Genomic DNA, 24,731 nt, shown 5'->3' with positions numbered 1-24,731 from the left:
GGAAGATGAAGAAAAAGAACGAGAGAAAGAGAGTGAAGGACAGGTGGAGAGAGGGAAATAGGGATAAGAAGGAGGAAAGGGAAAAAGGAAAGAAAGGGGAGAGGGGAAGCGAGGGGAGAAAGAGGAGAAGAGTGCATGAAGAAAGAGAGATGCGAAAGCGAGGGTAGGGAAGAGAGGGGTGGGACAGAGGGTGGGTGGGGGGAGGAGAGGGGGGAGGGGGAAGGGAGCAGTGGTGGTGGTTCCGGGTGGGGCACTATTGCCCCCTTGTAAGGAAGGGAGCCCAAACCTGCATGAATGTTTGAGCTTGATCTTGTAAGTTGTAGATGATTCTTTCATGTGTGGCCGTGCGGGTCATGGCTATGATCCATTCCTCCGGAGTTGGTGTTGTCTCTGATCGCCAGTGTCGGAGTATGCATATTTTTGCAGTGGCTAGTGCTGTATGCAACAGTCTCTTGTGAGGTCTGGAGGGATCTGGTAGAGAAGTCGTGTCTTGTAGAAGTATATGGACAGGAGTGAGGGTGACGGGAGTGATATCACTTCAGCCAGAGTGGAGCTCACAGCATCCAAGAGTGGTCGAACTGTTGGGCAGTTTACTAGGATATGTTTTGAGTTACAAGATGTCTCTGGGCATCGCCAGCAGTGCGCATGTGGGAGAAGTCCAGTCCTATGTAATTTCGCTGGGTACCAATGCCAGTCGTGTAGGACTTTAAAGAGGCAGAATTTCAAGCGTGCCTCCCGGGTACCTCTATCTAGTGCCTCTAGGATAGCTTCCCAGTCGTCCGAGTCTAGGTCTTGCTGCAGTCGAGTTTTCCAATGTAAGTGCAGTTTGTCCCAGAGAGGCTGGGAGTAGAGTCGTCGAATAATTAGATCGTAGAGGCCCGACATTACTCCCTTATGTTGCCCCCATTGCTGTAAGTAAGTCACTATAGGTGAAGGCAGGGACCCCCGGAGGCGGGATATATTCCCCCGGGAAATGCAGTGTTTGAGTTGCAGATATCTCCATTCCTGATTCGGGTGGAGGTCGAACTCCTCCTGTAGCTCGGGGAAGGGTTTGAGCACGTCATTTTCTAGGACCTGAGAGAGGGTAAGGATACCTGCCTGCCTCCACTGCAGCCAACTGAGTACCTCGTCACCTATGCGGAGGCCGCTGTTGTGCCATAGGGGCGCTTGGGCGTGTATGAGGGGCTGGACCCCAAACAGTCGGTGGGCTCTTCGCCAGGCTGCCCTTGTCGCCTTCAAGATAAGATTCACCAAAGTGGTGGATGGGAAATCTTCCCGGTAAGGTCTTCCGAGTCCTTCATTCGCAGCAAGGAGTTGTCTTTCCACTGCTATCCACAAGGGGGGATCAGGTATATTCGATAGTGTATTGGACAGTTGGGACATTTGGAGGGCTAGGGAGTAGTGCTCCACCGATGGGAGTCCCATGCATCCGTGTGTACATCGGGCCAAAAGTTTAGCTGGTGATAGCTGTGGTCGCATTGTGCCCCAAATGAAAGATCTGATTAGTGCATTGATGCATCACAGTGTGGAAAGGGACACTTCTAAGGGGAGAAGACCCAGGATGTAGGTGAAGCGGGGCACCGTCACCATTCTTACCGCTTGTACTCGGCCCCACATGGAGAGGCCCAACTGGGTCCATTTTGCAAAGTCCAGTTTCGTCTGTGTACTGAGAGGGTCAATGTTATCCGCCACCATATGTGTCAGGCCTGGGTTGACAAGCACCTCCTAGGTATTTGAGGCGTTTCGGCATCCAGCGGAATGGGTAGCCTAGGAGTGCTGCTTCTGTGGTTGTTCGCGATAGCGGAAGTTCCTCGCTCTTGTCCCAGTTAATGCGGTATCGTGAGAGGGCTGAAAAGTCCTCAATTACCTCTAATAGGGCCGGTAAGGATCGTTCTAAGTCCGTGAGTGTTAAGAGAACATTGTTGGCGTAGAGGTATATCTTGGAGGTACCTTAGGGTAGTGGTAGGCCGATTGTGGAGGGGGAGGATCGGATGGCTGCCGCCAAGGGCTCCATTGCCAACAGGAACAGGAGAGGCGAGAGGGGGCATCCTTGCCGTGTGCCTCTCCAGATAGGGAAAGGGTCCCCCACAGTTGACTCTGGCCGCGGGCTGGTCGTAGAGCAGTTAAACCATGGAGATAAATTTGCCACCCAGACCAAATCTCTCCAGGGACGCAAATAAATAGGGTCATTCTATGGGATCAAATGCCTTTTCGGTGTCTAAGGACAAGGCCAGTGCTGTATCCGGCAAGTCCCTGGTCTCCCACAAGGTGTGACATAGGGTACGTAAATGGTTCCTAGAGGTGCGGCCCGGCACAAACCCCACCTGCGTGTAATGTATTAAGGACGGGATTACTTTCCATAGTTTGTTTGCCAGGACGCTTGCTAGGATTTTGATATCCCCGTTTAGGAGGGAAATGGGTCGGTAGCTGCCACATTGTAAAGGGTCTCCCCCAGGCTTCGGTATGACAGCTATTGTAGCATTATTGGACTGGCCCCTAGTGTTTGCGTTTCGCAGGCTTCATTGAGGGCTTCGCATAGGATATCGATCGCCTACCCATTTGTAAAATTCTGCTGGGTATTCGTCCTCCCCGGGTGATTTGTGATAAGGGAGGTCAGAGATGACTTTATCTATCTCCTGCCTGCTTATTTCCCCTTCTAATAGGCTACGGCCTTCGTCTGTTAGGGAGGGGAGGTCAAGCTTCTCTTAGAAGGTGGCAATCTGCGCCGGGTTAGTCGTTGTTTCCGGCGTGTAGAGGTGTCTATAAAACCGGGCGAATTCGTTTGCAATTGCCTGTGGATGAGTCAGAATGTCCCCGGGGAGGGGGAGCAGATAGCTGGGATGGCTAAAGCGGCTGAAGGAGTTGGGCTGCTAGCAGTAGTCCCGATTTCTCGCCCTGTTCATAGTGTCTCCTTTGGAGTCTCTGTAGCGCGAATTCGGCCTGAGTTGTGTACAGCTCATTAAGGGCCATTTGGGCACGCTCTAGGTTTGGACAGCCTAGGAGGGAGGGGTGCGTTGTATATTGTTTTGTTAGTCGGCGTATGTTGAGTTCCAGTGCTGCCTGCTGCTCTTTTCTGTCTTTGTTTGCTATCGCCGCGTCCTGCAAGAGTTGTCCCCGTATCGAGGCCTTGGCTGCGGCCCACATGATTCGGCTTGAATCAACAGTGCCTAGGTTATCTTGGACGAAAGTGGTAGCGTGATCTTGCAGCTGCAACTTACCTTGAGGGGATCGATAGCGATGGATCGCTAATCTCCAGGGTTTTCGGCCTGGAGATACCAGGCCGAGGCGGATGGCTACCGTGACTGGGGAGTGGTCTGAAAGGCCTCACTCAAGTATGTCACCCTCAAGGGTATGGGCCACGAGGTTGTGGGATAGGAGGAAATAGTTGATCCGTGATTGGGTACCATGAACTGGCGAGATAAAAGTAAATTCTCTGTCCGTCAGGTGGGTCAGCCTCCAATGATCAACTAAGCCATTGTCCGCGAGTACATCGGTCTGTATGGCTCTATCTGCATTATTGCTCGTGTCTAGGGGCCCCGTCCTGTCCAGTGCCACGTCCCTAGCTAGGTTCCAATGTCCTCCTATAATGTAACGGGATGCCCCTATCTCGGTCAAAAGTCTGTTGAGCTGTAGGAAAAAGAGGCGTTTAGGACCTGTTGGTGCATAGACGGCCCCCACGCACAGTGTTGAGTCACCGATTTTCAGTTTGGCAAATACGTATCGGCCCCCAGGATCAGTCTACAATCTGATGACCGTGAACGGGAGGGTTTTATGTAAGAGGATCGCCACCCCTCATTTCCTTGGAACATTCTCCGTATCGGGTGAGGGCAAGTTGCAACTAAACAGGACAGTACCACCCAGTCACACCGCAATTTATCAGATTCGAGACTGCCTAGATGTGTCTCTTGTAATAGGGCGATGTCCGTCTGTTTAGAGTTGAGGTAGGATAGGATTTTTTTCCGTTTGATGAAGTGGGTGAGACTATTTACATTCCATGAGATGACCCGAAGAGATACTACTGGTGCTCCTGTCGAGGTGGGCATCTTTGTTTCCTGTGTCAGCCCACCCGGGGATATGGGCTCAGGGGGGATGTAATTGGCTCTATAAACTGGGAAGGATGCTGGGAAGAGAGGAGGGGAAGCAGCAGGTATTTAAAACACGGAGGAGAATTGAAAGGAGAAGAAAAAGGACGTAGTGGGTCAGTGAGGAGGAGAGAGAGTAGAGTAGAAGATAAAGAAGAAAGAACGGGACTCGGGTCCCGATGTGCTCGAACTTTAACCGGTGGGCCTAAAACCTAGGTCGAGTGAGCATTGACGCCCAGCCAGTGGGCCCCGCGCCGGGGGGGGGTGGCGCCTACGAGGCTCCCCAGCACCTCACATAAAAGACTCCAATCGCATCCAGGGGGTGTATGTTTGTGGCTCGAGGGCAGGGGGGAGGGCAGGCGTGGGGGGAGTGGGGGTGGGGTCACACTGAGGGGGCACATTGCTCTTATGGTGGTGTGGGTCTGGGGGCAAGGGGGGGAAAGCGAGGGGAGCGGAGAACAGAAAAAATACATGCCATGTGTCTGTATAGGATTTATTTTTTCTGTTCTTTGTTTCGTTTTTTTTTAATTTATTTTTTCCCCCTTTATGTTTTGTTTTGTTTTTTGTTCTTCAGAGGAAGGAGGGAGAGGATGGAACGGAAGCCGCGTTTTAGCTGTATCCCGGGGAGGGGGAAGGAGGTGGATACGGGGGAGGGGTAGGGACAGGTGCTGCTATGGCAAGGATCTCGCCCCCTTGATTGTTCTGAAGGGTTGCGGCATGTGTACGCCCTAGATCTTAGCACATGTAGTCTACTCTGCTTTGCACCAGCTCCCATCTCTGGACCACTTCGGCGTCTAGTAGCAAGCCGGGACCCAGAGCTCATACTTAGTTCAGGACCATCGAGCACCACCCCGGTTAGGACAATCCCATTATGTACAAAAGTATTGCGCCAATTCCCACGTTTCCTGGGGAGTATATTAAGTCGCGATTCCGGGTGGGTGGAGCGGTATGGGATGTGATTAGTATTGCCAAACAAGCAGGAGGGGGAGAAAAGGGGGGGAGGGGAAGTGGGAAAAACAGGAGCGGTCAGGAGCTATCAGAAACTATTCCACAACTCAGTCTGAGGTGATCAGAGTCTATTGAAGGGGGGTGGATCCCAATCGTTACAGAGTCTTGACGGTATACAGGAAAAAAGGATACTCATCAGTTCTGTTTATCAAATCTCTTTCACCGTGAGGTTCCTGCAGCGCCTGTGGCGTCTCAATGACAGTCTGTGGTTCATGACATCAAGGGCCTGTAGAGAAATCGTATCCGTCTTGGTTTCAGATAACGGGCACCTAGGGTTTCAGAGGGGATCGGAACTTATCTCTGTCTGACAGCTGTGTGTGCATCGCCACCGCCTGTAGGACTTGGCCCCTGTCGTCATAGCTTTTCGTTAATCTCTCCAAGTCTCTGCCCCAGACTTGAGGGTCTGTGGTAGATCTTCATCGGTGTCCAGAGCGGTTTTTGGTTGGCCCATTCCTCTGGTTTGGTTCTGTGCATCTTGGAGAGGTTGAGTTGCTGATTCCATGGGTTGTGTTGAGTCATGTAGACCCTCTAGGAATGTTTTCAGATCATCTGGGTGGTAAAAGGTTTGTGCCTCTCCGTTCTTGGTGATCCACATCCTGGCTGGCTTGAAGAGGCCAAATTTGACATCCAGATGACGTAGACGAGGATGGAGAGAGAGAAAGGCTCTCCTTCGATCTGCTGTTTCTTTGGAGAAGTCCGCCAAGAGGCGGATTTCGAGGGGGTTCAACCGGAGTGGGCCTTGCGTTCGGGCTATCTGTAGTAGTTGGCGGGCCTGTCCGTGTCGAAGGAAACAGATTGGGCGAGGGCGGTCTTTTCCGTTTTATCTCTTGAGACCAAGTCTGTGCGCTCTTTGAAATTCCAGAGGAGGTTCGAAAGTTGTGTCAGCTAGTTTGGGGAGCGTGTCTCGCAAGTAAGAGAGAACGTCTGTACCCTCAAAGCCTTCCGGGAATCTGAGGAAACGGATGTTGTTTCTGCGGCTTCTGTACTCAAGGTCGGTTAGCTTACTGCGGAGATGGAAGAGTTCCTGATCTCTATCAGTCTGTAAGGCCACTTGACTTTCCACTGCCGTTACTCGATGATACAGTCCGGAGATTTGTGACTGGAAGTCCGCTATCTCCAGGCGCATAGATCTCGTCTCAGATGTTAGGGCCGTCATGGCATTGTCCATACCTTCCAGTTTGCGACCTACTGCCGATATCTCCTGCAGTATGCGATCCATTGACGCCCCTTGAGTGTCTTCTGACATGATGGCATGCCGGGGTTAAAGAGTCTGCAGTGGAGGAGTGCTTCTGTTGGCACAGGGCTTCGGAGAAGAGTAATTGGCGGGCTGACTTGCCCAATGCTTTACCCGCCGTCTTGCCTCTGGGCATTGCGGGTTTCCCCATGTTGATGGGGGTCTGTGTCACAGTGAGGGCAGCCAGCATAAACGTGTGGGCAGTACAGAGTAGAGGAGAGGGGACGGCGGGGTGAGGAGGGCTCTGAGGTTGACTTTGCGACGGGCAGTGTCCCACTGGGCTGTGCCAAGACCGTGTGGGGATGCGGCTATTTGCTGCTCTCTAGCCCCCGTGTTAGTTTGAGGATCTGTGGATCCGTGGAAGGAGAGGTTGCTTTAGTGTCGGGATCCCCTGCTAAACTTGGCCCTCTTTACTCTCCGTGCCTCATTGGTTCTGGCTCTGCTGGGGTTAACAGTGACTTTTCGCTGTTGCTTTCAGTGTAGTATTGTTCCTTTTGGTTTTATGTTGTTTGTTTTCTTTCCTTTTTCCTTTTTTCTTTTTTTCTTGTTTCCTTCTCTTTCTCCCTTCTTTTGTGTCTCTCTCTTTTTATTGAATTGTGTGTTCTTCTTAGTTTTTTGTCTTCCGATTCGCTCCCGCAGCCCTCCTCTCCCCACTGTTGTTGCTGAGGGGAGAGCCATGTCGGCTTAGTCATTTTCTCCCCACCAGCACACACAAGCTGGCAAGCAGTGTGTCTGTGCTGAGTGAGGGGTCTCCAGGGTGGCATAAGACATGCTGCAGCCCTTAGAGACCTTCCCTGGCATCAGGGCCCTTGGTACCAGGGGTACCAGTTACAAGGGACTTACATGTATGCCAGGGTGTGCCAATTGTGGAAACAAAGGTACAGGTTAGGGAAAGAACACTGGTGCTGGGGCCTGGTTAGCAGGCCTCAGCACACTTTCAACTCATAACCTAGCATCAGCAAAGGCAAAAAGTCAGGACGTAACCATGCCAAGGAGGCATTTCCTTACAAGTGCATTTCATTTTTGTGAAATCTATTGTTAATAAAATTTGATCCACTGAACCATCACTCATCCTCGTGCCAAATCCAACCAGTATGTGTGGTAAAAATTACTAAACCTACTCCTCTGTAATCAGGCGTCGCAGCACACCTGTGACATGCAACCAACTTGGTTGGTGGGTGAGGGGTCTTTTTAACATAACCTAAGTGTGTTTCGTTTCACAAATTTAATGTTTGGAACATCACATAAGTACGTGGACACATCAAAATGATCTATTGCAAAACGAACTGTGTTAGGGGGCAGGGCACCTTGTTTTTGGTCTTGGGTGCGGCCTTCAACTAGCAAAACCTACCAAACCCAGACATGTTATAAAAATAGACACCCCAAGGAGTCCAAGGAGGTGTGCCTTGCCTCGATCCCCCAACATTTTTTTACCCAGACTCCTCTGCAAACCTCTTAATTTGCTTAAAAAAGCATATTTTCCTCACTTTTCTTTGTAGGATCACCGCTGTGGCACACATTTCCAACCAGCCAGCATTCCCCTCAGTCTCCCAAGTAAAATGATACCTCACTTGTGTGGGTCCCCAAAGCAGAGTCAGCCTAAAAGATGTATAAAATAAAAAGATGTGCTTATCAAGTGCTGTCCCCTCAATCTTTACAGGTTTTTGCCACTTTTCTGTTGCAGGCACATGGGCCACCCACAAAAGTGAGGTATCATTTTTATCAGGAGATTTGGGGGAACACTGTGTGGAAGGAAATGTGTGGCTCCTCTCAGGTTCCAGAACTTTCTGTCACCGAAATGTGAAGAAAAAGTGTTTTTTGGCCAAAGTTTGAGGTTTGCAAAGGATTCTGGGTAACAGAACTTGGCCAGAGACCCACAAGTCACCCCATCTTGGATTCCCCTAGGTGTCTAGTTTTCAAAAATGCACAGGTTTGCTAGGTTTCCCTAGGTACCAGCTGAGCTAGACGCCAAAATCCACAGCTAGGCACTTTGCAAAAAACAGCTGTTTTCTTTGGGAAAATGTGATTTGTCCACGTTGTGTTTTGGAGCATTTCCTGTCGCAGGCGCTAGGCCTACCCACACAAGTGAGGTACCATTTTTATCAGGAGACTTGGGGGAACGCTGGGTGGAAGAAAATGTGTGCCTCCTCTCAGATTCCAGAACTTTCTATCACCGAAATGATAGGAAAAGGTGTTTTTTTGGACAAATTATGAGGTTTGCAAAGGATTCTGGGTAACAGAACCTGGTCAGAGCCCCACAAGTCACCCCATCTTGGATTACCCCCGGTGTGTAGTTTTAAAAAATGTGCAAGTTTGCTAGGATTCCCCAGGTGCCGGCTGCGCTAGAGGCAAAAATCCACAGCTAGGTACTTTGCAAAAAACAGCCCTGCTTTCTTTGTGAAAATGTGATGTCTCCACATTGTGTTATGAGGCATATCCTTTTGCGGGCGCTAGGCCTACCCACACAAGTGAGGTACTATTTTTATCAGGGGACTTGGGGTAGCGCTGGGTGGAAGGAAATTTGTGGCTTCTCTCAGATTCCAGAACTTTCTGTCACCGATATGAGAGGAAAAAGTGTTTTTTTTGTCAACTTTTAAGGTTTGCAAAGTATTCTGGGTAACAGAACCTGTTCAGATCCCCACAAGTAACCCCACTTTGGATTCCCCTAGGTGTCTAGTTTTAATAAATGGACAGGTTTGCTAGATTTCCCCAGCTGCCGACTGAGCTAGAGGCCAAAATCCACAGCTAGGCACTTTGTAAAAAACAGCCCTGTTTTCTTTGTGAAAATTTGATGTGTCCACGTTGTGTTTTGGGGCATTTCCTTTTGCGGGCGCTATGCCTACCCACACAAGTGAGGTACCATTTTTATCAGGAGACTTGGGAAACGCTGGGTGGAAGGAAATTTGAGGCTCCTCTCAGATTTTAGAACTTTCTGTCACCGAAATGAAAGGAAAAGTGTTTTTTTGGCCAAATGTTGAGGTTTGCAAAGGATTCTGGGTAACAGAACCTGGTCAGATCCCCACACGTCATCCCACCTTGTATTTCCCTAGTTGTCTAGTTTTCAAAAATGTGCAGGTTTGCTAGGTTTCCCTAGGTGCCGGCTGAGCTAGAGGGCAAAACCCACAGCTAGGCACTTTGTTCAAAACAGCTCTGTTTTCTTTGTGAAAATGTGATGTGTCGACATTGTGTTTTGGGGCATTTCCTTTTGTGGGCCCTAGGCCTACCCACACAAGTCAGGTACCATTTTTATTGGGAGATTGGGAGACTTGGGGGAACGCTGGGTGGAAGGAAATTTGTGGCTCCTCTCAGATTCAAGAACTTTATGTCACCGAAATGAGAGGAAAAAGTGTTTTTTGGGCCAAATTTTGAGGTTTGCAAAGGATTCTGGGTAACAGAACCTGGTCAGAGCCCCACAAGTCACCCCATCTTGGATTCCCCTAGTTTAAAAAAATTTACAGGTTTGGTAGGTTTCCCTAGGTGCCGGCTGAGCTAGAGGCCATAATCTACAGCTAGGCACTTTGCAAAGAACATGTCAGATTTCAATGTAAAAATGTGATGTGTCCATTTTGTGTTTCCTGTCGCTAGCAGTAGGCCTAACCACGCAAGTGAGGTACCATTTTCATCGAGAGACCTTGGTGAACACAGAGTAGCAAAACAAGTGTTATTATCCCTTGTCTTTCTCTACATTTTTTCCTTCCAAATGTAAGACAGTGTGTAAATAAGACGTCTATTTGAGAAATGCCCTGTAATTCACATGGTAGTATCGGCACCCCAGAATTCAGAGATGTGCAAATAACCACTGCTTCTCAACACCTTATCTTTTGCCCAATTTGGAAATACAAAGGGTTTTGTGATACTTATTTTTCACTTTTTATATTTCAGCAAATTAATTGCTGTATACCCATTGTAGAATGAAAACCCATTTCAAGATGCAGCTCATTTACTGGCTCTGGGTATCTAGGGTTCTCAATGAACCTAGAAGCCCTATATATCCCGCAACCAGAAGAGTCCAGCAGACGTAACGGTATACTGCTTTCAAAAATCTGACATCGCAGGAAAAAAGTTACAGAGTAAAAGGTGAAGAAAAATTGCTGTTTTTCCACCTCAATTTCAATATTATTTTATTTCAGCTGTTATTTTCTATAGGAAACACTTGTAGGATCTACACAAATGACCCCTTACTGAATTCATACTTTTGCCTGCTTTCCAGAAATGTTTAGCTTTCTGGGATCCAGCATTGGTTTCTCACCCATTTCTGTCACTAACTGGAAGGAGGCTGAAAGCACAAAATATGGTAAAAATGGGGTATGTCCCTGTAAAATGTCAAAATTGTGCTGAAAAATTGGGTTTTCTAATTCAACTCTGCCTGTTCCTGAAGTCTGGGAAGATGGTGATTTTACCACCTCTTATGCAGCCCTTTTTCCCACTTTTTGGGAAAAAACTACATTTATGCTGTATTTTGGATAATTTCTTGGTCTCCTCCAGGCTAACCCACAAAGTCTGGGTACCTCTAGGATCCCTAGGATGTTGGAAAAACACAATGCAAATTTGGCATGGGTAGCTTATGTGGAGAAAAAGTTATGAGGGCCTAAGCGCGAACTGCCCCAAATAGCCAAAAAAAGGCTTGGCACCTGAGGGGGAAAAGGCCTGGCAGCGAAGGGGTTAAAGCAAATAAAGTCAGCAAATAGAAAGCCAGAAAATGTCAGTTATAAACACAAAGTTAATGGTAAGCAACGGGTAGAATGGATTCCAAGGTCAGCTTTCTGAATGTCCCTAAGATGTCTTTAGCAAACTAGACAGCCGTGCTGTCTAATAGGCTTTGACCTAAAAATGACATTGAACTAAAAATTCACTTATGTTGACAATATTAGGGATACTAAGGCCCATATTTATACTTTTTGATGCAAAACTGCGCCAACGCGCCCACAGCCATTGCAAGGCCTCACCATGCTAATGGGAGTAGAGGGAGGGTTGAGTAGGACAACAAGGTGGCAACACACAATTTTGACAGAACCTACACCTAGAGGATTTGACGCAGACAATTCCGCAAACTGCCCACACCACATGTGACATGCAGGTGGGGCATAGGCCTGTGAGAATGCTAATATTAGTGACAGGAACAATGAACAGGAACCAAGATTGCAATGTCTCACTAATAGGAAGTCAGTGACTTCACATTGCAACTGCCACACAACAGACACACTAATTGTACAATATCTCATTGCAGAGGATGATGCCTCTCCTGTGGATAAGCCTGTCCTGGTCTTCACTGATGACATGGATGACGAGCTGACAGCCATTAGCTAGCAAACCCTCCAAGATGTCCTTGGAAACCTCCAGACCCCACCTTCAGTCGCAAGGAGGAGCACAGATGTAGCAGCCATCACAGAGGACCCACCCACCACCCCAATAGTACGACCTGCGTATGTGCATGATGTCATCTGCATAACAGTCAGCAGCCATGCAGGTGCAACAATCCCTAGCTGCAAGGACTACAACAGTGTGTGAGGGATTTCACCACAGCAGCTAGGGAGTTGGCATTACACCTGGCATCCCAAACATTTCACTGCATGCATGACTACAATCATGACCCCCTCAGGGCCGACCTGGCTGCCTACCACAGCGATCTAGCTGCTATACTCAAGAACCAGCAGCTCCTCCTTGCTGCAGTAATGCCCTCACTAGCCCCACAGTTTGCAGCAACCGTGAATTCTGAATCCACATCTTCAAACACTGAAGTGTGTGTTGCCCCTTCGCACCCACCACCGCCAAGGGCAGAGGAGACGACATACACATCAGAAGATGAAGACGTGGAACAGATCACCTTCACCCATAGGAGTACCCGGTAGCACCAGTCCATGCCACATGGGCACTGATTTCCTATGTCCTGTGCTTGTTAACATGCCAGTCTTGCTACGGTTGGTAGCATGCACTGTTCTCCAGCACACTGTTTACCTTACCACTATGCACTGCAATTGTCTCTTACTACCTCATTGGCAATTCATGTTTCTCTGCACTGAATGGCACTTCACCACAGCATGTCCAATGACATGTCCCTCACCATTGCACTTGTGTTGCGTCACAATAGAAGGCGTCATACTAATTGGCTTACAATCCTGGACTATGTTAATTTTGCACTACAGCACTTTAAATTCAATAGCACTTACACAACCACTTTGTCTCTGTGTAATATGACACATCAACTGTGTAGGAGATTTGTGATGCATGTAACATGTAAATGGCCACAGAATGTCAATGCAACAGTGTAGAAAGAATATGGGCTGATAACTATGCACAATGGTCTGGATGTTATCATCATCTGTGCTTCCTTAGGCTTATTTCTGAAGTTAAAAGATCACAAACAGTATAATGCTGTGTAGAACTGAATATGTCAGGTCCAAAGTATGTACAAGAAGAAACTCAATGTGGCCCACATTCCCTTCCAGACAATCATTATGTATGTGACATCTGACTCTAAACTATAATCACACACACACCATACAGCAGGAATGAATGTGTATGAGTGTGTGGACAATTACATAACCTAGGAGTACAATGTAAGAAATCATAGGTGTGAGTTATGTGTGCTGAACTTCATCAGATTATGACATCACTCAGCTTATCAGGATTCACATGAACATCAGGATGCAGGCAGACGTTACACAGTGCCCAAGAGTCCAACACAGGACTCAAACGATGACAGATTTAAAATCACACCAGCTTTTACAAAACATTGGGAGCCATAGTTACCTTGAGTGGTGGGTGCAATGGATGGCAGATGCATAGAGAAGTAGCTTTTTTGTAGCAGCCAATGTGACAGCTCATTTGGAAGTGGGAATAACCATGTCAAGAATGGGATTTGGATGCAGGATGGAACCCAAATGCAAATCCAAAAATGGCACTGTACACTCATGCAAAGGCCCTGATCCCCAAACATATGACACATACTGTAAAGGAGTACATACAACTTTATTATATCAGTATGAAAGGAAACTTAAACTATGGGAAACACCTAAACTAACCTAACCTATCCTAACTCTACATTACCCACAACTTGCCCTAACTACCCTAAGCTAAACCTACTTACCACATGTAACTAAATACTCTAAACATCAACCCCCCAACCCCCTTATATGATGGGACACGTGTAGGACAACATATACTAACCTAAACACATACTAAGTTATCCTAAACAAATATATATATTTTTGTATTTTTTAATTTTCTTTTTTTTATACACATAAACCCCAACATCATCCACCACCCACTCACCCACAAACAAACATGTAATAATATAACACACTCCACCCCCCAACCCACTTATCATAACTAAACCAACAGCCTACTCTAACCTAACACTGAGCTCCCTAAACCCACTAAAGAAAAGAACGAGGAAAGAGGAGGGAGGGGACGGAATTATGGGTGAGGAACAACAAGTCACAAATTGGCCCTCCTCAGGATCTTCTTAATCCCCCGCAGTCTCCTGCTATTGCGGGCCACTGTAGGAGGCTGGACTGGCTTGTAGTGAGTACCAAGGGGTACTTGCACCTTGCACCAGGCCCAGTTATCCCTTATTAGTGTATAGGGTGTCTAGCAGCTTAGGCTGATAGATAATGGTAGCTTAGCAGAGCAGCTTAGGCTGAACTAGGAGACGTGTGAAGCTACTACAGTACCACTTAGTGTCATATGCACAATATCATAAGAAAACACAATACACAGTTATACTAAAAATAAAGGTACTTTATTTTTATGACAATATGCCAAAGTATCTTAGAGTGTACCCTCAGTGAGAGGATAGGAAATATACACAAGATATATATACACAATAGCAAAAATATGCAGTATAGTCTTAGAAAACAGTGCAAACAATGTATAGTTACAATAGGATGCAATGGGGAAACATAGGGATATGGGCAACACAAACCATATACTCCAAAAGTGGAATGCGAACCACGAATGGACCCCAAACCTATGTGACCTTGTAGAGGGTCGCTGGGACTATTAGAAAATAGTGAGAGTTAGCAAAATAACCCTCCCCAAGACCCTGAAAAGTGAGTGCAAAGTGCACTAAAGTTCCCCTAAGGACAAAAGAGTCGTGTTAGAGGAATAATGCAGGAAAGACACAAACCAGCAATGCAACAACTGTGGATTTCCAATCTAGGGTACCTGTGGAACAAGGGGACCAAGTCCAAAAGTCACAAGCAAGTCGGAGATGGGCAGATGCCCAGGAAATGCCAGCTGCGGGTGCAAAGAAGCTTCAACTGGACAGAAGAAGCTGAGGTTTCTGCAGGAACGAAAAGGGCTAGAGACTTCCCCTTTGGTGGACGGATCCCTCTCGCTTTGGAGAGTCGTGCAGAAGTGTTTTCCCGCCGGAAGGACGCCAACAAGCCTTGCTACACGCAAATCGTGCATTTGGCGTTTTTGGAGGCTGCTGGGGCCCAGGAGGGACCAGGAGGTCGCAAATTGGACCTACAGAGAGAGGGGACGTCGAGCAAGACAAAGAGCCCTCACTGAAGCAGGTAGCACCCGGAGAAGTGCCAGAAACAGGCACTACGAGGATGCGTGAAATGGTGCTCGCCGAAGTTGCACAAAGGAGTCCCACGTCGCCGGAGACCAACTTAGAAAGTCGTGCAATGCAGGTTAGAGTGCCGTGGACCCAGGCTTGGCTGTGCACGAAGGATTTCCGCCGGAAGTGCACAGGGGCCGGAGTAGCTGCAAAGTCGCGGTTCCCAGCAATGCAGCCCAGCAAGGACTTACCTCCACCAAACTTGGGCTGAAGAGTCACTGGACTGTGGGGGTCACTTGGACAGCGTCGCTGGATTCGAGGGACCTCGCTCGTCGTGCTGAGAGGAGACCCAAGGGACCGGTAATGCAGCTTTTTGGTGCCTGCGGTTGCAGGGGGAAGATTCCGTCGACCCACGGGAGATTTCTTCGGAGCTTCTGGTGCAGAGAGGAGGCAGGCTACCCCCACAGCATGCACAAGCAGGAAAACAGTCGAGAAGGCGGCCGGATCAGCGTTACAGAGTTGCAGTAGTCGTCTTTGCTACTATGTTGCAGGTTTGCAGGCTTCCAGCGCGGTCAGCGGTCGTTTCCTTATCAGAAGGTGAAGAGAGAGATGCAGAGGAACTCGGCTGAGCTCATGCATTCGTTATCTAAAGTTTCCCCAGAGACAGAGACCCTAAATAGCCAGAAAAGAGGGTTTGGCTACCTAGGAGAGAGGAAAGGCTACTAACACCTGAAGGAGCCTATCAGCAGGAGTCTCTGACATCACCTGGTGGCACTGGCCACTCAGAGCAGTCCAGTGTGCCAGCAGCATCTCTGTTTCCAAGATGGCAGAGGTCTGGAGCACACTGGAGGAGCTCTGGACACCTCCCAGGGGAGGTGCAGGTCAAGGGAGTGGTCACTCCCCTTTCCTTTGTCCAGTTTCGCGCCAGAGCAGGGGCTAAGGGGTCCCTGAACCGGTGTAGACTGGCTTATGCAGAATTGGGCACATCTGTGCCCAACAAAGCATTTCCAGAGGCTGGGGGAGGCTACTCCTCCCCTGCCTTCACACCATTTTCCAAAGGGAGAGGGTGTCACACCCTCTCTCAGAGGAAGTTCTTTGTTCTGCCATCCTGGGCCAGGCCTGGCTGGACCCCAGGAGGGCAGCTGCCTGTCTGAGGGGTTGGCAGCAGCAGCAGCTGCAGTGAAACCCCAGGAAGGGCAGTCTGGCAGTACCAGGGTCTGTGCTACAGACCACTGGGATCATGGAATTGTACCAACAATGCCAGGATGGCATAGAGGGGGCAATTCCATGATCATAGACATGTTACATGGCCATATTCGGAGTTACCATGGTGAAGCCACATATAGGTAGTGACCTATATGTAGTGCACGCGTGTAATGGTGTCCCCGCACTCACAAAGTTCAGTGAATTGGCTCTGAACAATGTGGGGGCACCTTGGCTAGTGCCAGGGTGCCCTCACACTAAGTAACTTTGCACCTAACCTTTACCAGGTAAAGGTTAGACATATAGGTGACTTATAAGTTACTTAAGTGCAGTGTAAAATGGCTGTGAAATAACGTGGACGTTATTTCACTCAGGCTGCAGTGGCAGGCCTGTGTAAGAATTGTCAGAGCTCCCTATGGGTGGCAAAAGAAATGCTGCAGCCCATAGGGATCTCCTGGAACCCCAATACCCTGGGTACCTCAGTACCATATACTAGGGAATTATAAGGGTGTTCCAGTAAGCCAATGTAAATTGGTAAAAATGGTCACTAGCCTGTCAGTGACAATTTGGAAAGCAATGAGAGAGCATAACCACTGAGGTTCTGATTAGCAGAGCCTCAGTGAGACAGTTAGTCACTACACAGGTAACACATTCAGGCACACTTATGAGCACTGGGGCCCTGGGTTACCAGGGTCCCAGTGACACATACAACTAAAACAACATATATACAGTGAAAAATGGGGGTAACATGCCAGGCAAGATGGTACTTTCCTACACAACCCCCCCCCCAAACGAAGGACAATAAGACTAGCCATTACCTGATGAGTCTTCATTGTCTAAGTGGAAATATCTGGAGAGTCCATCTGCATTGGAGTGGCTACTCCCAGGTCTATGTTCCACTGTATAGTCCATTCCCTGTAGGGATATGGACCACCTCAACAATTTAGGATTTTCACCTTTCATTTGTTTTAGCCAAAGTAGAGGTTTGTGGTCTGTCTGAACAATGAAGTGAGTGCCAAACAGGTATGGCCTCAACTTCTTCAGAGCCCAGACCACAGCAAAGGCCTCCCTCTCAATGGCAGACCAACGCTTTTCTCTAGGGGTCAACCTCCTACTAATAAAAGCAACAGGTTGATCCTGGCCCTCAGAATTAAGTTGTGATAGGACTGCCCCTACTCCTAATTCAGATGCATCAGTTTGGACATAGAATTTTTTAGAGTAACAAGGGCTTTTCAGGACAGGTGCAGAGCACATGGCCTGCTTCAGCTCCTCAAAAGCTTTCTGACAGCTTGCTGTCCATAATACCTTTTTAGGCATTTTCTTGGATGTGAGGTCATTAAGAGGGGCTGCAATGGAGCCATAGTTCTTAATGAACCTCCTGTAATACCCAGTGAGGCCTAGGAAGGCTCTCACCTGAGTCTGAGTGGTAGGGGGAACCCAATCAATAATAGTTTGGATTTTCCCCTGAAGTGGTGAAATCTGTTCCCCACCAACAATGTGTCCCAGATAAACCACCTTACACTGCCCTATCTGGCACTTTGAAGCCTTGATAGTGAGGCCTGCCTTTTGCAGAGCCTCCAAAACTTTCCATAGGTGGACCAGGTGATCATCCCAGCTGGAGCTAAAGACAGCTATATCGTCCAAATATGCTGCACTGAAAGCTTCCAGCCCTTGCAGGACTGTGTTCACCAACCTCTGAAAAGTGGCAGGTGCATTTTTCAAACCAAAAGGCATTACAGTAAACTGGTAATGTCCTCCAATGGTAGAAAATGCAGTCTTAGGTTTAGCATCTTCTGACAATTTGATCTGCCAATACCCTGCAGTCAAATCAAAAGTGCTTAGATACTTGGCAGATGCCAGTGTATCTATGAGCTCATCTGCCCTGGGTATAGGGTGAGCATCAGTTTTGGTTACCAAGTTGAGACCTCTATAGTCTACACAAAACCTCATTTCCTTCTTTCCATCTTTAGAATTGGGTTTTGGTACCAGTACCACAGGAGAAGCCCATGGACTGTCAGAGTGCTCAACCACTCCTAGTTCCAACATTTTCTGAACTTCTTGCTTTATGCAGTCCCTGACATGGTCAGGCTGCCTATAGATCTTACTTTTGACAGGTAAACTGTCTCCAGTATCTATAGTGTGCTCACACCAAGAAGTGGTGCCTGGCACAGTAGAGAAGAGTTCTGAAAATTGTCCTAGGAGATTTATGCAATTATCTTTCTGCTCAGCAGTAAGACAATCAGCCAAAACTACACCTTCCACAAGAGCATCTTGTTCTGTAGAAGAGAAGAGATCAGGTAGAGGATCACTGTCTTCTTCCTGTCCCTCATCAGTTGCCATGAGCAGGGTGAGATCAGCCCTGTCATAGTAGGGTTTCAGGCGGTTGACATGGAGCACCCTAAGGGGACTCCTGGCAGTGCCTAAGTCAACCAAGTAGGTGACTTCACCCTTCTTTTCAACAATTGTGTGGGGTCCACTCCATTTATCTTGGAGTGCTCTTGGGGCCACAGGCTCCAAGACCCACACTTTCTGCCCTGGTTGGTACTGAACCAAAACAGCCTTCTGATCATGCCATTGCTTCTGGAGCTCTTGGCTGGCCTGAAGGTTTTTACTGGCCTTTTTCATGTACTCAGCCATCCTTGATCTGAGGCCAAGTACATAGTCCACAATATCCTGCTTAGGAGCTTTTAAAGGTTGTTCCCAACCCTCCTTTACAAGTGTGAGTGGACCCCTAACAGGGTGTCCAAAAAGAAGTTCAAAGGGGCTGAAGCCCACTCCTTTCTGGGGTACCTCCCTGTAGGCAAAAAGGAGGCATGGTAGAAGGATATCCCATCTCCTGCGGAGTTTTTCAGGGAGTCCCATAATCATGCCTTTGAGAGTTTTATTAAATCTCTCCACCAGTCCATTTGTTTGTGGATGATAGGGTGTTGTGAACTTGTAAGTTACACCACACTCCTTCCACATGGCCTTTAAGTATGCAGACATGAAATTGCTTCCTCTGTCTGATACTACTTCCTTTGGGAAGCCCACCCTGGAAAATATTCCCAGGAGGGCCTTTGCCACTGCAGGAGCTGTAGTGGTCCTTAAAGGAATAGCTTCAGGATATCTTGTGGCATGGTCCACTACCACTAAGATAAACCTATTGCCTGAAGCAGTAGGAGGGTCAAGGGGGCCAACTATGTCAACCCCTACCCTTTCAAAGGGAACCCCAACCACAGGCAGTGGGATAAGGGGTGCCTTTGGAGTGCCACCTGTCTTGCCACTGGCTTGACAGGTTTCACAGGACTTACAAAATTCCTTTGTGTCCTCAGACATCCTAGGCCAATGAAACAATGGTACCAATCTGTCCCAAGTTTTCATTTGACCCAGGTGCCCAGCTAAGGGAATGTCATGTGCCAGTGTTAGGAGGAACTTTCTGTACTCCTGAGGAATCACTAATCTCCTGGCAGCTCCAGGTTTAGGATCCCTATGCTCAGTGTACAAGAGGTTGTCCTCCCAGTAAACTCTGTGAGAGTCACTGACATCCCCATTAGCCTGTTTGACAGCTTGCTGTCTGAGACCCTCTAATGTGGGACAGGTTTGCTGTGCCACACTCAGCTCCTCCCTGGCAGGCCCCCCTTCACCCAAAAGCTCAGCAGTGTCTGCTTCCAGCTCCTCTGGTGTAGGTTCTGCACAGGGAGGGAATTCTTCTTCCTCAGAAGTAGAATCCACTGTAGAGGGAGGGATAGTAGGAAGTGGTTTGCTTCTACTAGCCCTAGCTTTAGGGAGCACTTGGTCCATTGTTCCAGGATCCAAGCTTCCCTGTCCTTTTTGCTTTTTGGCCTGAGCTCTTGTCAAAGCAAAAATATGCCCTGGAATGCCCAGCATTGCTGCATGGGCCTCCAACTCCACATCTGACCAAGCTGATGTCTCCAAATCATTCCCTAATAGACAGTCTACAGGTAAATCTGAAGCTACCACAACTTTCTTTGGACCAGTTACCCCCCCCCAGTTGAGATTTACAACAGCCATGGGGTGGCTTTGTGTTATGTTGTGAGCATCGGTTACTTGGTACTGGTGTCCAAGTATGTGTTGTTCAGGGTGCACCAGTTTCTCAATCACCATTGTGACACTGGCACCTGTGTCCCTGTAGGCCTGGACCTCAACACCATTTATTAGGGTTAGTTGCTTGTACTTCTCCAAGTTATGGGGGCAAGCAACCAAAGTGGCTAAATCAATAGCCCCTTCAGAGACTAAAGTAGCCTCTGTGGTCTCCCTAATCAGACCAACCCCAACTAAATTACCAAAAGTGAGCCCAGCTACTCCCTTGGATTGGCTATTAGTAGGTTTGCTCCCACCACCACTGCTATTAGTAGGGACACTAGGTGTAGCAGTAGGGGTTGTAGTGGTAGGAGCTGTGGTGCCTTTCTTTGGACAACTGGGATCTGTTGTCCAATGGCCTTTTATTTTACATAAATAGCACCATGGTTTCTTTTCCTTGTTCTGATTAAAGGAGGATTTGGACCCACCACCCCCACCAGAGTGTTTTTGTGGGCCTGATGAAGACTCATTTTTAGATTTGTCCCCACCCTTGTCAGAAGACTTACCATCCTTCTTTTTGTTGCCATCTTTGTCACCCCCTGTATGAACTTTTCTGTTCACTCTTGTTCTGACCCATTTGTCTGCCTTCTTTCCCAATTCTTGGGGAGAGGTCAGATCAGAGTCCACCAAGTACTGGTGCAACAAATCAGACACACAATTATTAAGAATATGCTCTCTCAGGATCAAGTTATACAGGCTGTCATAATCAGTAACTTTACTGCCATGTAACCACCCCTCCAAGGCCTTCACTGCCTGGTCAATGAAATCAACCCAGTCTTGTGAAGACTTCTTTTTGGTCTCTCTGAACTTTATCCTGTACTGTTCAGTGGTTAAGCCATAACCATCCAGGAGTGCATTCTTAAGAACTTGGAAATTATTAGCATCATTTTCTTTTACAGTAAGGAGCCTATCCCTACCTTTTCCAGTAAATGATAGCCATAGGATAGCAGCCCACTGCTTTTGAGGGACATCCTGTACAGCACAGGCCCTCTCAAGTGCAGCAAACCACTTGTTAATGTCATCCCCCTCCTTATAAGGGGGAACTATCTTGTGCAGATTCCTGGAATCATGCTCTTTTGCAGGATGACTATGGGGAATACTGCTGCTGCCACCATGGGTTTCTAAACCCAACTTCTGTCTTTCCCTCTCTACTTCTAAAGACTGTCTATCCAAATCCAGCTGTTGCTTCTTGAGCTTCAGTCTGGTTTGTTCCACTCTCAATCTATTGAGCTCCCTTTCTAACAATCTGTCATCAGGGTGGGTGGGAGGGACATTTCTAGATACAGAGGTATGATGGGAATGAACAGAAGGAGACCTGTCCCTTACAGAGGGCACCCTAACAGCTTGGCTACCAGTATAATGTGAGAGCACACCATTAGTATGGTGTGATTCAACCTCTGTACCAACTATGCTAGACTGTCTAGTAATGGGCAGGCTGAGAAGTTTCTTTCCTGAACCTTTTCCTGGGGGAGTCCCTGGATCAGATTGAGAACCATTAGCTACTTTTTCTACAGATTGGGCACTTATGGCCTTATCCTGTACTCTAAGCATATTAATTAACAGTTCTAAAGAAGGATTCTTCCCTACACTCAAACCTCTCTCTATGCAGAGACTCCTTGCTCCTTTCCAGCTAAGGTGATCATATGCAAGTTTGGACAGTTCAACATTTTTTCCTGTGCCAGACATTTTTTAGAGAGAGTTAAAGTGATAGAAAAAGAGAAAAAAGTTTTCAGAACTTTTTGGAAAGACAGAAAAAACTTTTTAAACTTTTAAGAACTTTTTGAAAGTTTAGAAGTACTTTTCAGCACTTAGAAAAGAGTGCAAAGAGGAAATGCAAAACTTTTTGGCTATGTGTATATACACTGACCTTGTTTTGTATATTTTTCTCTTATGAAAAGTACAATGACAAGAGTGGTAAGTAGTCTCAAGCACTTATCCCACCACTGCACAACCAATGTAGGAGGCTGGACTGGCTTGTAGTGAGTACCAAGGGGTACTTGCACCTTGCACCAGGCCCAGTTATCCCTTATTAGTGTATAGGGTGTCTAGCAGCTTAGGCTGATAGATAATGGTAGCTTAGCAGAGCAGCTTAGGCTGAACTAGGAGACGTGTGAAGCTACTACAGTACCACTTAGTGTCATATGCACAATATCATAAGAAAACACAATACACAGTTATACTAAAAATAAAGGTACTTTATTTTTATGACAATATGCCAAAGTATCTTAGAGTGTACCCTCAGTGAGAGGATAGGAAATATACACAAGATATATATACACAATAGCAAAAATATGCAGTATAGTCTTAGAAAACAGTGCAAACAATGTATAGTTACAATAGGATGCAATGGGGAAACATAGGGATAGGGGCAACACAAACCATATACTCCAAAAGTGGAATGCGAACCACGAATGGACCCCAAACCTATGTGACCTTGTAGAGGGTCGCTGGGACTATTAGAAAATAGTGAGAGTTAGCAAAATAACCCTCCCCAAGACCCTGAAAAGTGAGTGCAAAGTGCACTAAAGTTCCCCTAAGGACAAAAGAGTCGTGTTAGAGGAATAATGCAGGAAAGACACAAACCAGCAATGCAACAACTGTGGATTTCCAATCTAGGGTACCTGTGGAACAAGGGGACCAAGTCCAAAAGTCACAAGCAAGTCGGAGATGGGCAGATGCCCAGGAAATGCCAGCTGCGGGTGCAAAGAAGCTTCAACTGGACAGAAGAAGCTGAGGTTTCTGCAGGAACGAAAAGGGCTAGAGACTTCCCCTTTGGTGGACGGATTCCTCTCGCCTTGGAAAGTCGTGCAGAAGTGTTTTCCCGCCGGAAGGACGCCAACAAGCCTTGCTACACGCAAATCGTGCGTTTGGCGTTTTTGGACGCTGCTGGGGCCCAGGAGGGACCAGGAGGTCGCAAATTGGACCTGCAGAGAGAGGGGACGTCGAGCAAGACAAAGAGCCCTCACTTAAGCAGGTAGCACCCGGAGAAGTGCCAGAAACAGGCACTACGAGGATGCGTGAAATGGTGCTCGCCGAAGTTGCACAAAGGAGTCCCACGTCGCCGGAGACCAACTTAGAAAGTCGTGCAATGCAGGTTAGAGTGCCGTGGACCCAGGCTTGGCTGTGCACGAAGGATTTCCGCCGGAAGTGCACAGGGGCCGGAGTAGCTGCAAAGTCGCGGTTCCCAGCAATGCAGCCCAGCGAGGTGAGGCAAGGACTTACCTCCACCAAACTTGGGCTGAAGAGTCACTGGACTGTGGGGGTCACTTGGACAGTGTCGCTGGATTCAAGGGACCTCGCTCGTTGTGCTGAGAGGAGACCCAAGGGACCGGTAATGCAGCTTTTTGGTGCCTGCGGTTGCAGGGGGAAGATTCCGTCGACCCACGGGAGATTTCTTCGGAGCTTCTGGTGCAGAGAGGAGGCAGGCTACCCCCACAGCATGCACAAGCAGGAAAACAGTCGAGAAGGCGGCCGGATCAGCGTTACAGAGTTGCAGTAGTCGTCTTTGCTACTATGTTGCAGGTTTGCAGGCTTCCAGCGCGGTCAGCGGTCGTTTCCTTATCAGAAGGTGAAGAGAGAGATGCAGAGGAACTCGGCTGAGCTCATGCATTCGTTATCTAAAGTTTCCCCAGAGACAGAGACCCTAAATAGCCAGAAAAGAGGGTTTGGCTACCTAGGAGAGAGGAAAGGCTACTAACACCTGAAGGAGCCTATCAGCAGGAGTCTCTGACGTCACCTGGTGGCACTGGCCACTCAGAGCAGTCCAGTGTGCCAGCAGCATCTCTGTTTCCAAGATGGCAGAGGTCTGGAGCACACTGGAGGAGCTCTGGACACCTCCCAGGGGAGGTGCAGGTCAGGGGAGTGGTCACTCCCCTTTCCTTTGTCCAGTTTCGCGCCAGAGCAGGGGCTAAGGGGTCCCTGAACCGGTGTAGACTGGCTTATGCAGAATTGGGCACATCTGTGCCCAACAAAGCATTTCCAGAGGCTGGGGGAGGCTACTCCTCCCCTGCCTTCACACCATTTTCCAAAGGGAGAGGGTGTCACACCCTCTCTCAGAGGAAGTTCTTTGTTCTGCCATCCTGGGCCAGGCCTGGCTGGACCCCAGGAGGGCAGCTGCCTGTCTGAGGGGTTGGCAGCAGCAGCAGCTGCAGTGAAACCCCAGGAAGGGCAGTCTGGCAGTACCAGGGTCTGTGCTACAGACCACTGGGATCATGGAATTGTACCAACAATGCCAGGATGGCATAGAGGGGGCAATTCCATGATCATAGACATGTTACATGGCCATATTCGGAGTTACCATGGTGAAGCCACATATAGGTAGTGACCTATATGTAGTGCACGCGTGTAATGGTGTCCCCGCACTCACAAAGTTCAGTGAATTGGCTCTGAACAATGTGGGGGCACCTTGGCTAGTGCCAGGGTGCCCTCACACTAAGTAACTTTGCACCTAACCTTTACCAGGTAAAGGTTAGACATATAGGTGACTTATAAGTTACTTAAGTGCAGTGTAAAATGGCTGTGAAATAACGTGGACGTTATTTCACTCAGGCTGCAGTGGCAGGCCTGTGTAAGAATTGTCAGAGCTCCCTATGGGTGGCAAAAGAAATGCTGCAGCCCA

This window comes from Pleurodeles waltl, chromosome 11 (genome assembly GCF_031143425.1).
Source record: "Pleurodeles waltl isolate 20211129_DDA chromosome 11, aPleWal1.hap1.20221129, whole genome shotgun sequence".
In the NCBI taxonomy this organism is placed as follows: domain Eukaryota; kingdom Metazoa; phylum Chordata; class Amphibia; order Caudata; family Salamandridae; genus Pleurodeles; species Pleurodeles waltl.
The sequence above is the reverse complement of the archived record's forward strand: the minus strand, read 5'-3'. Positions refer to the sequence as shown.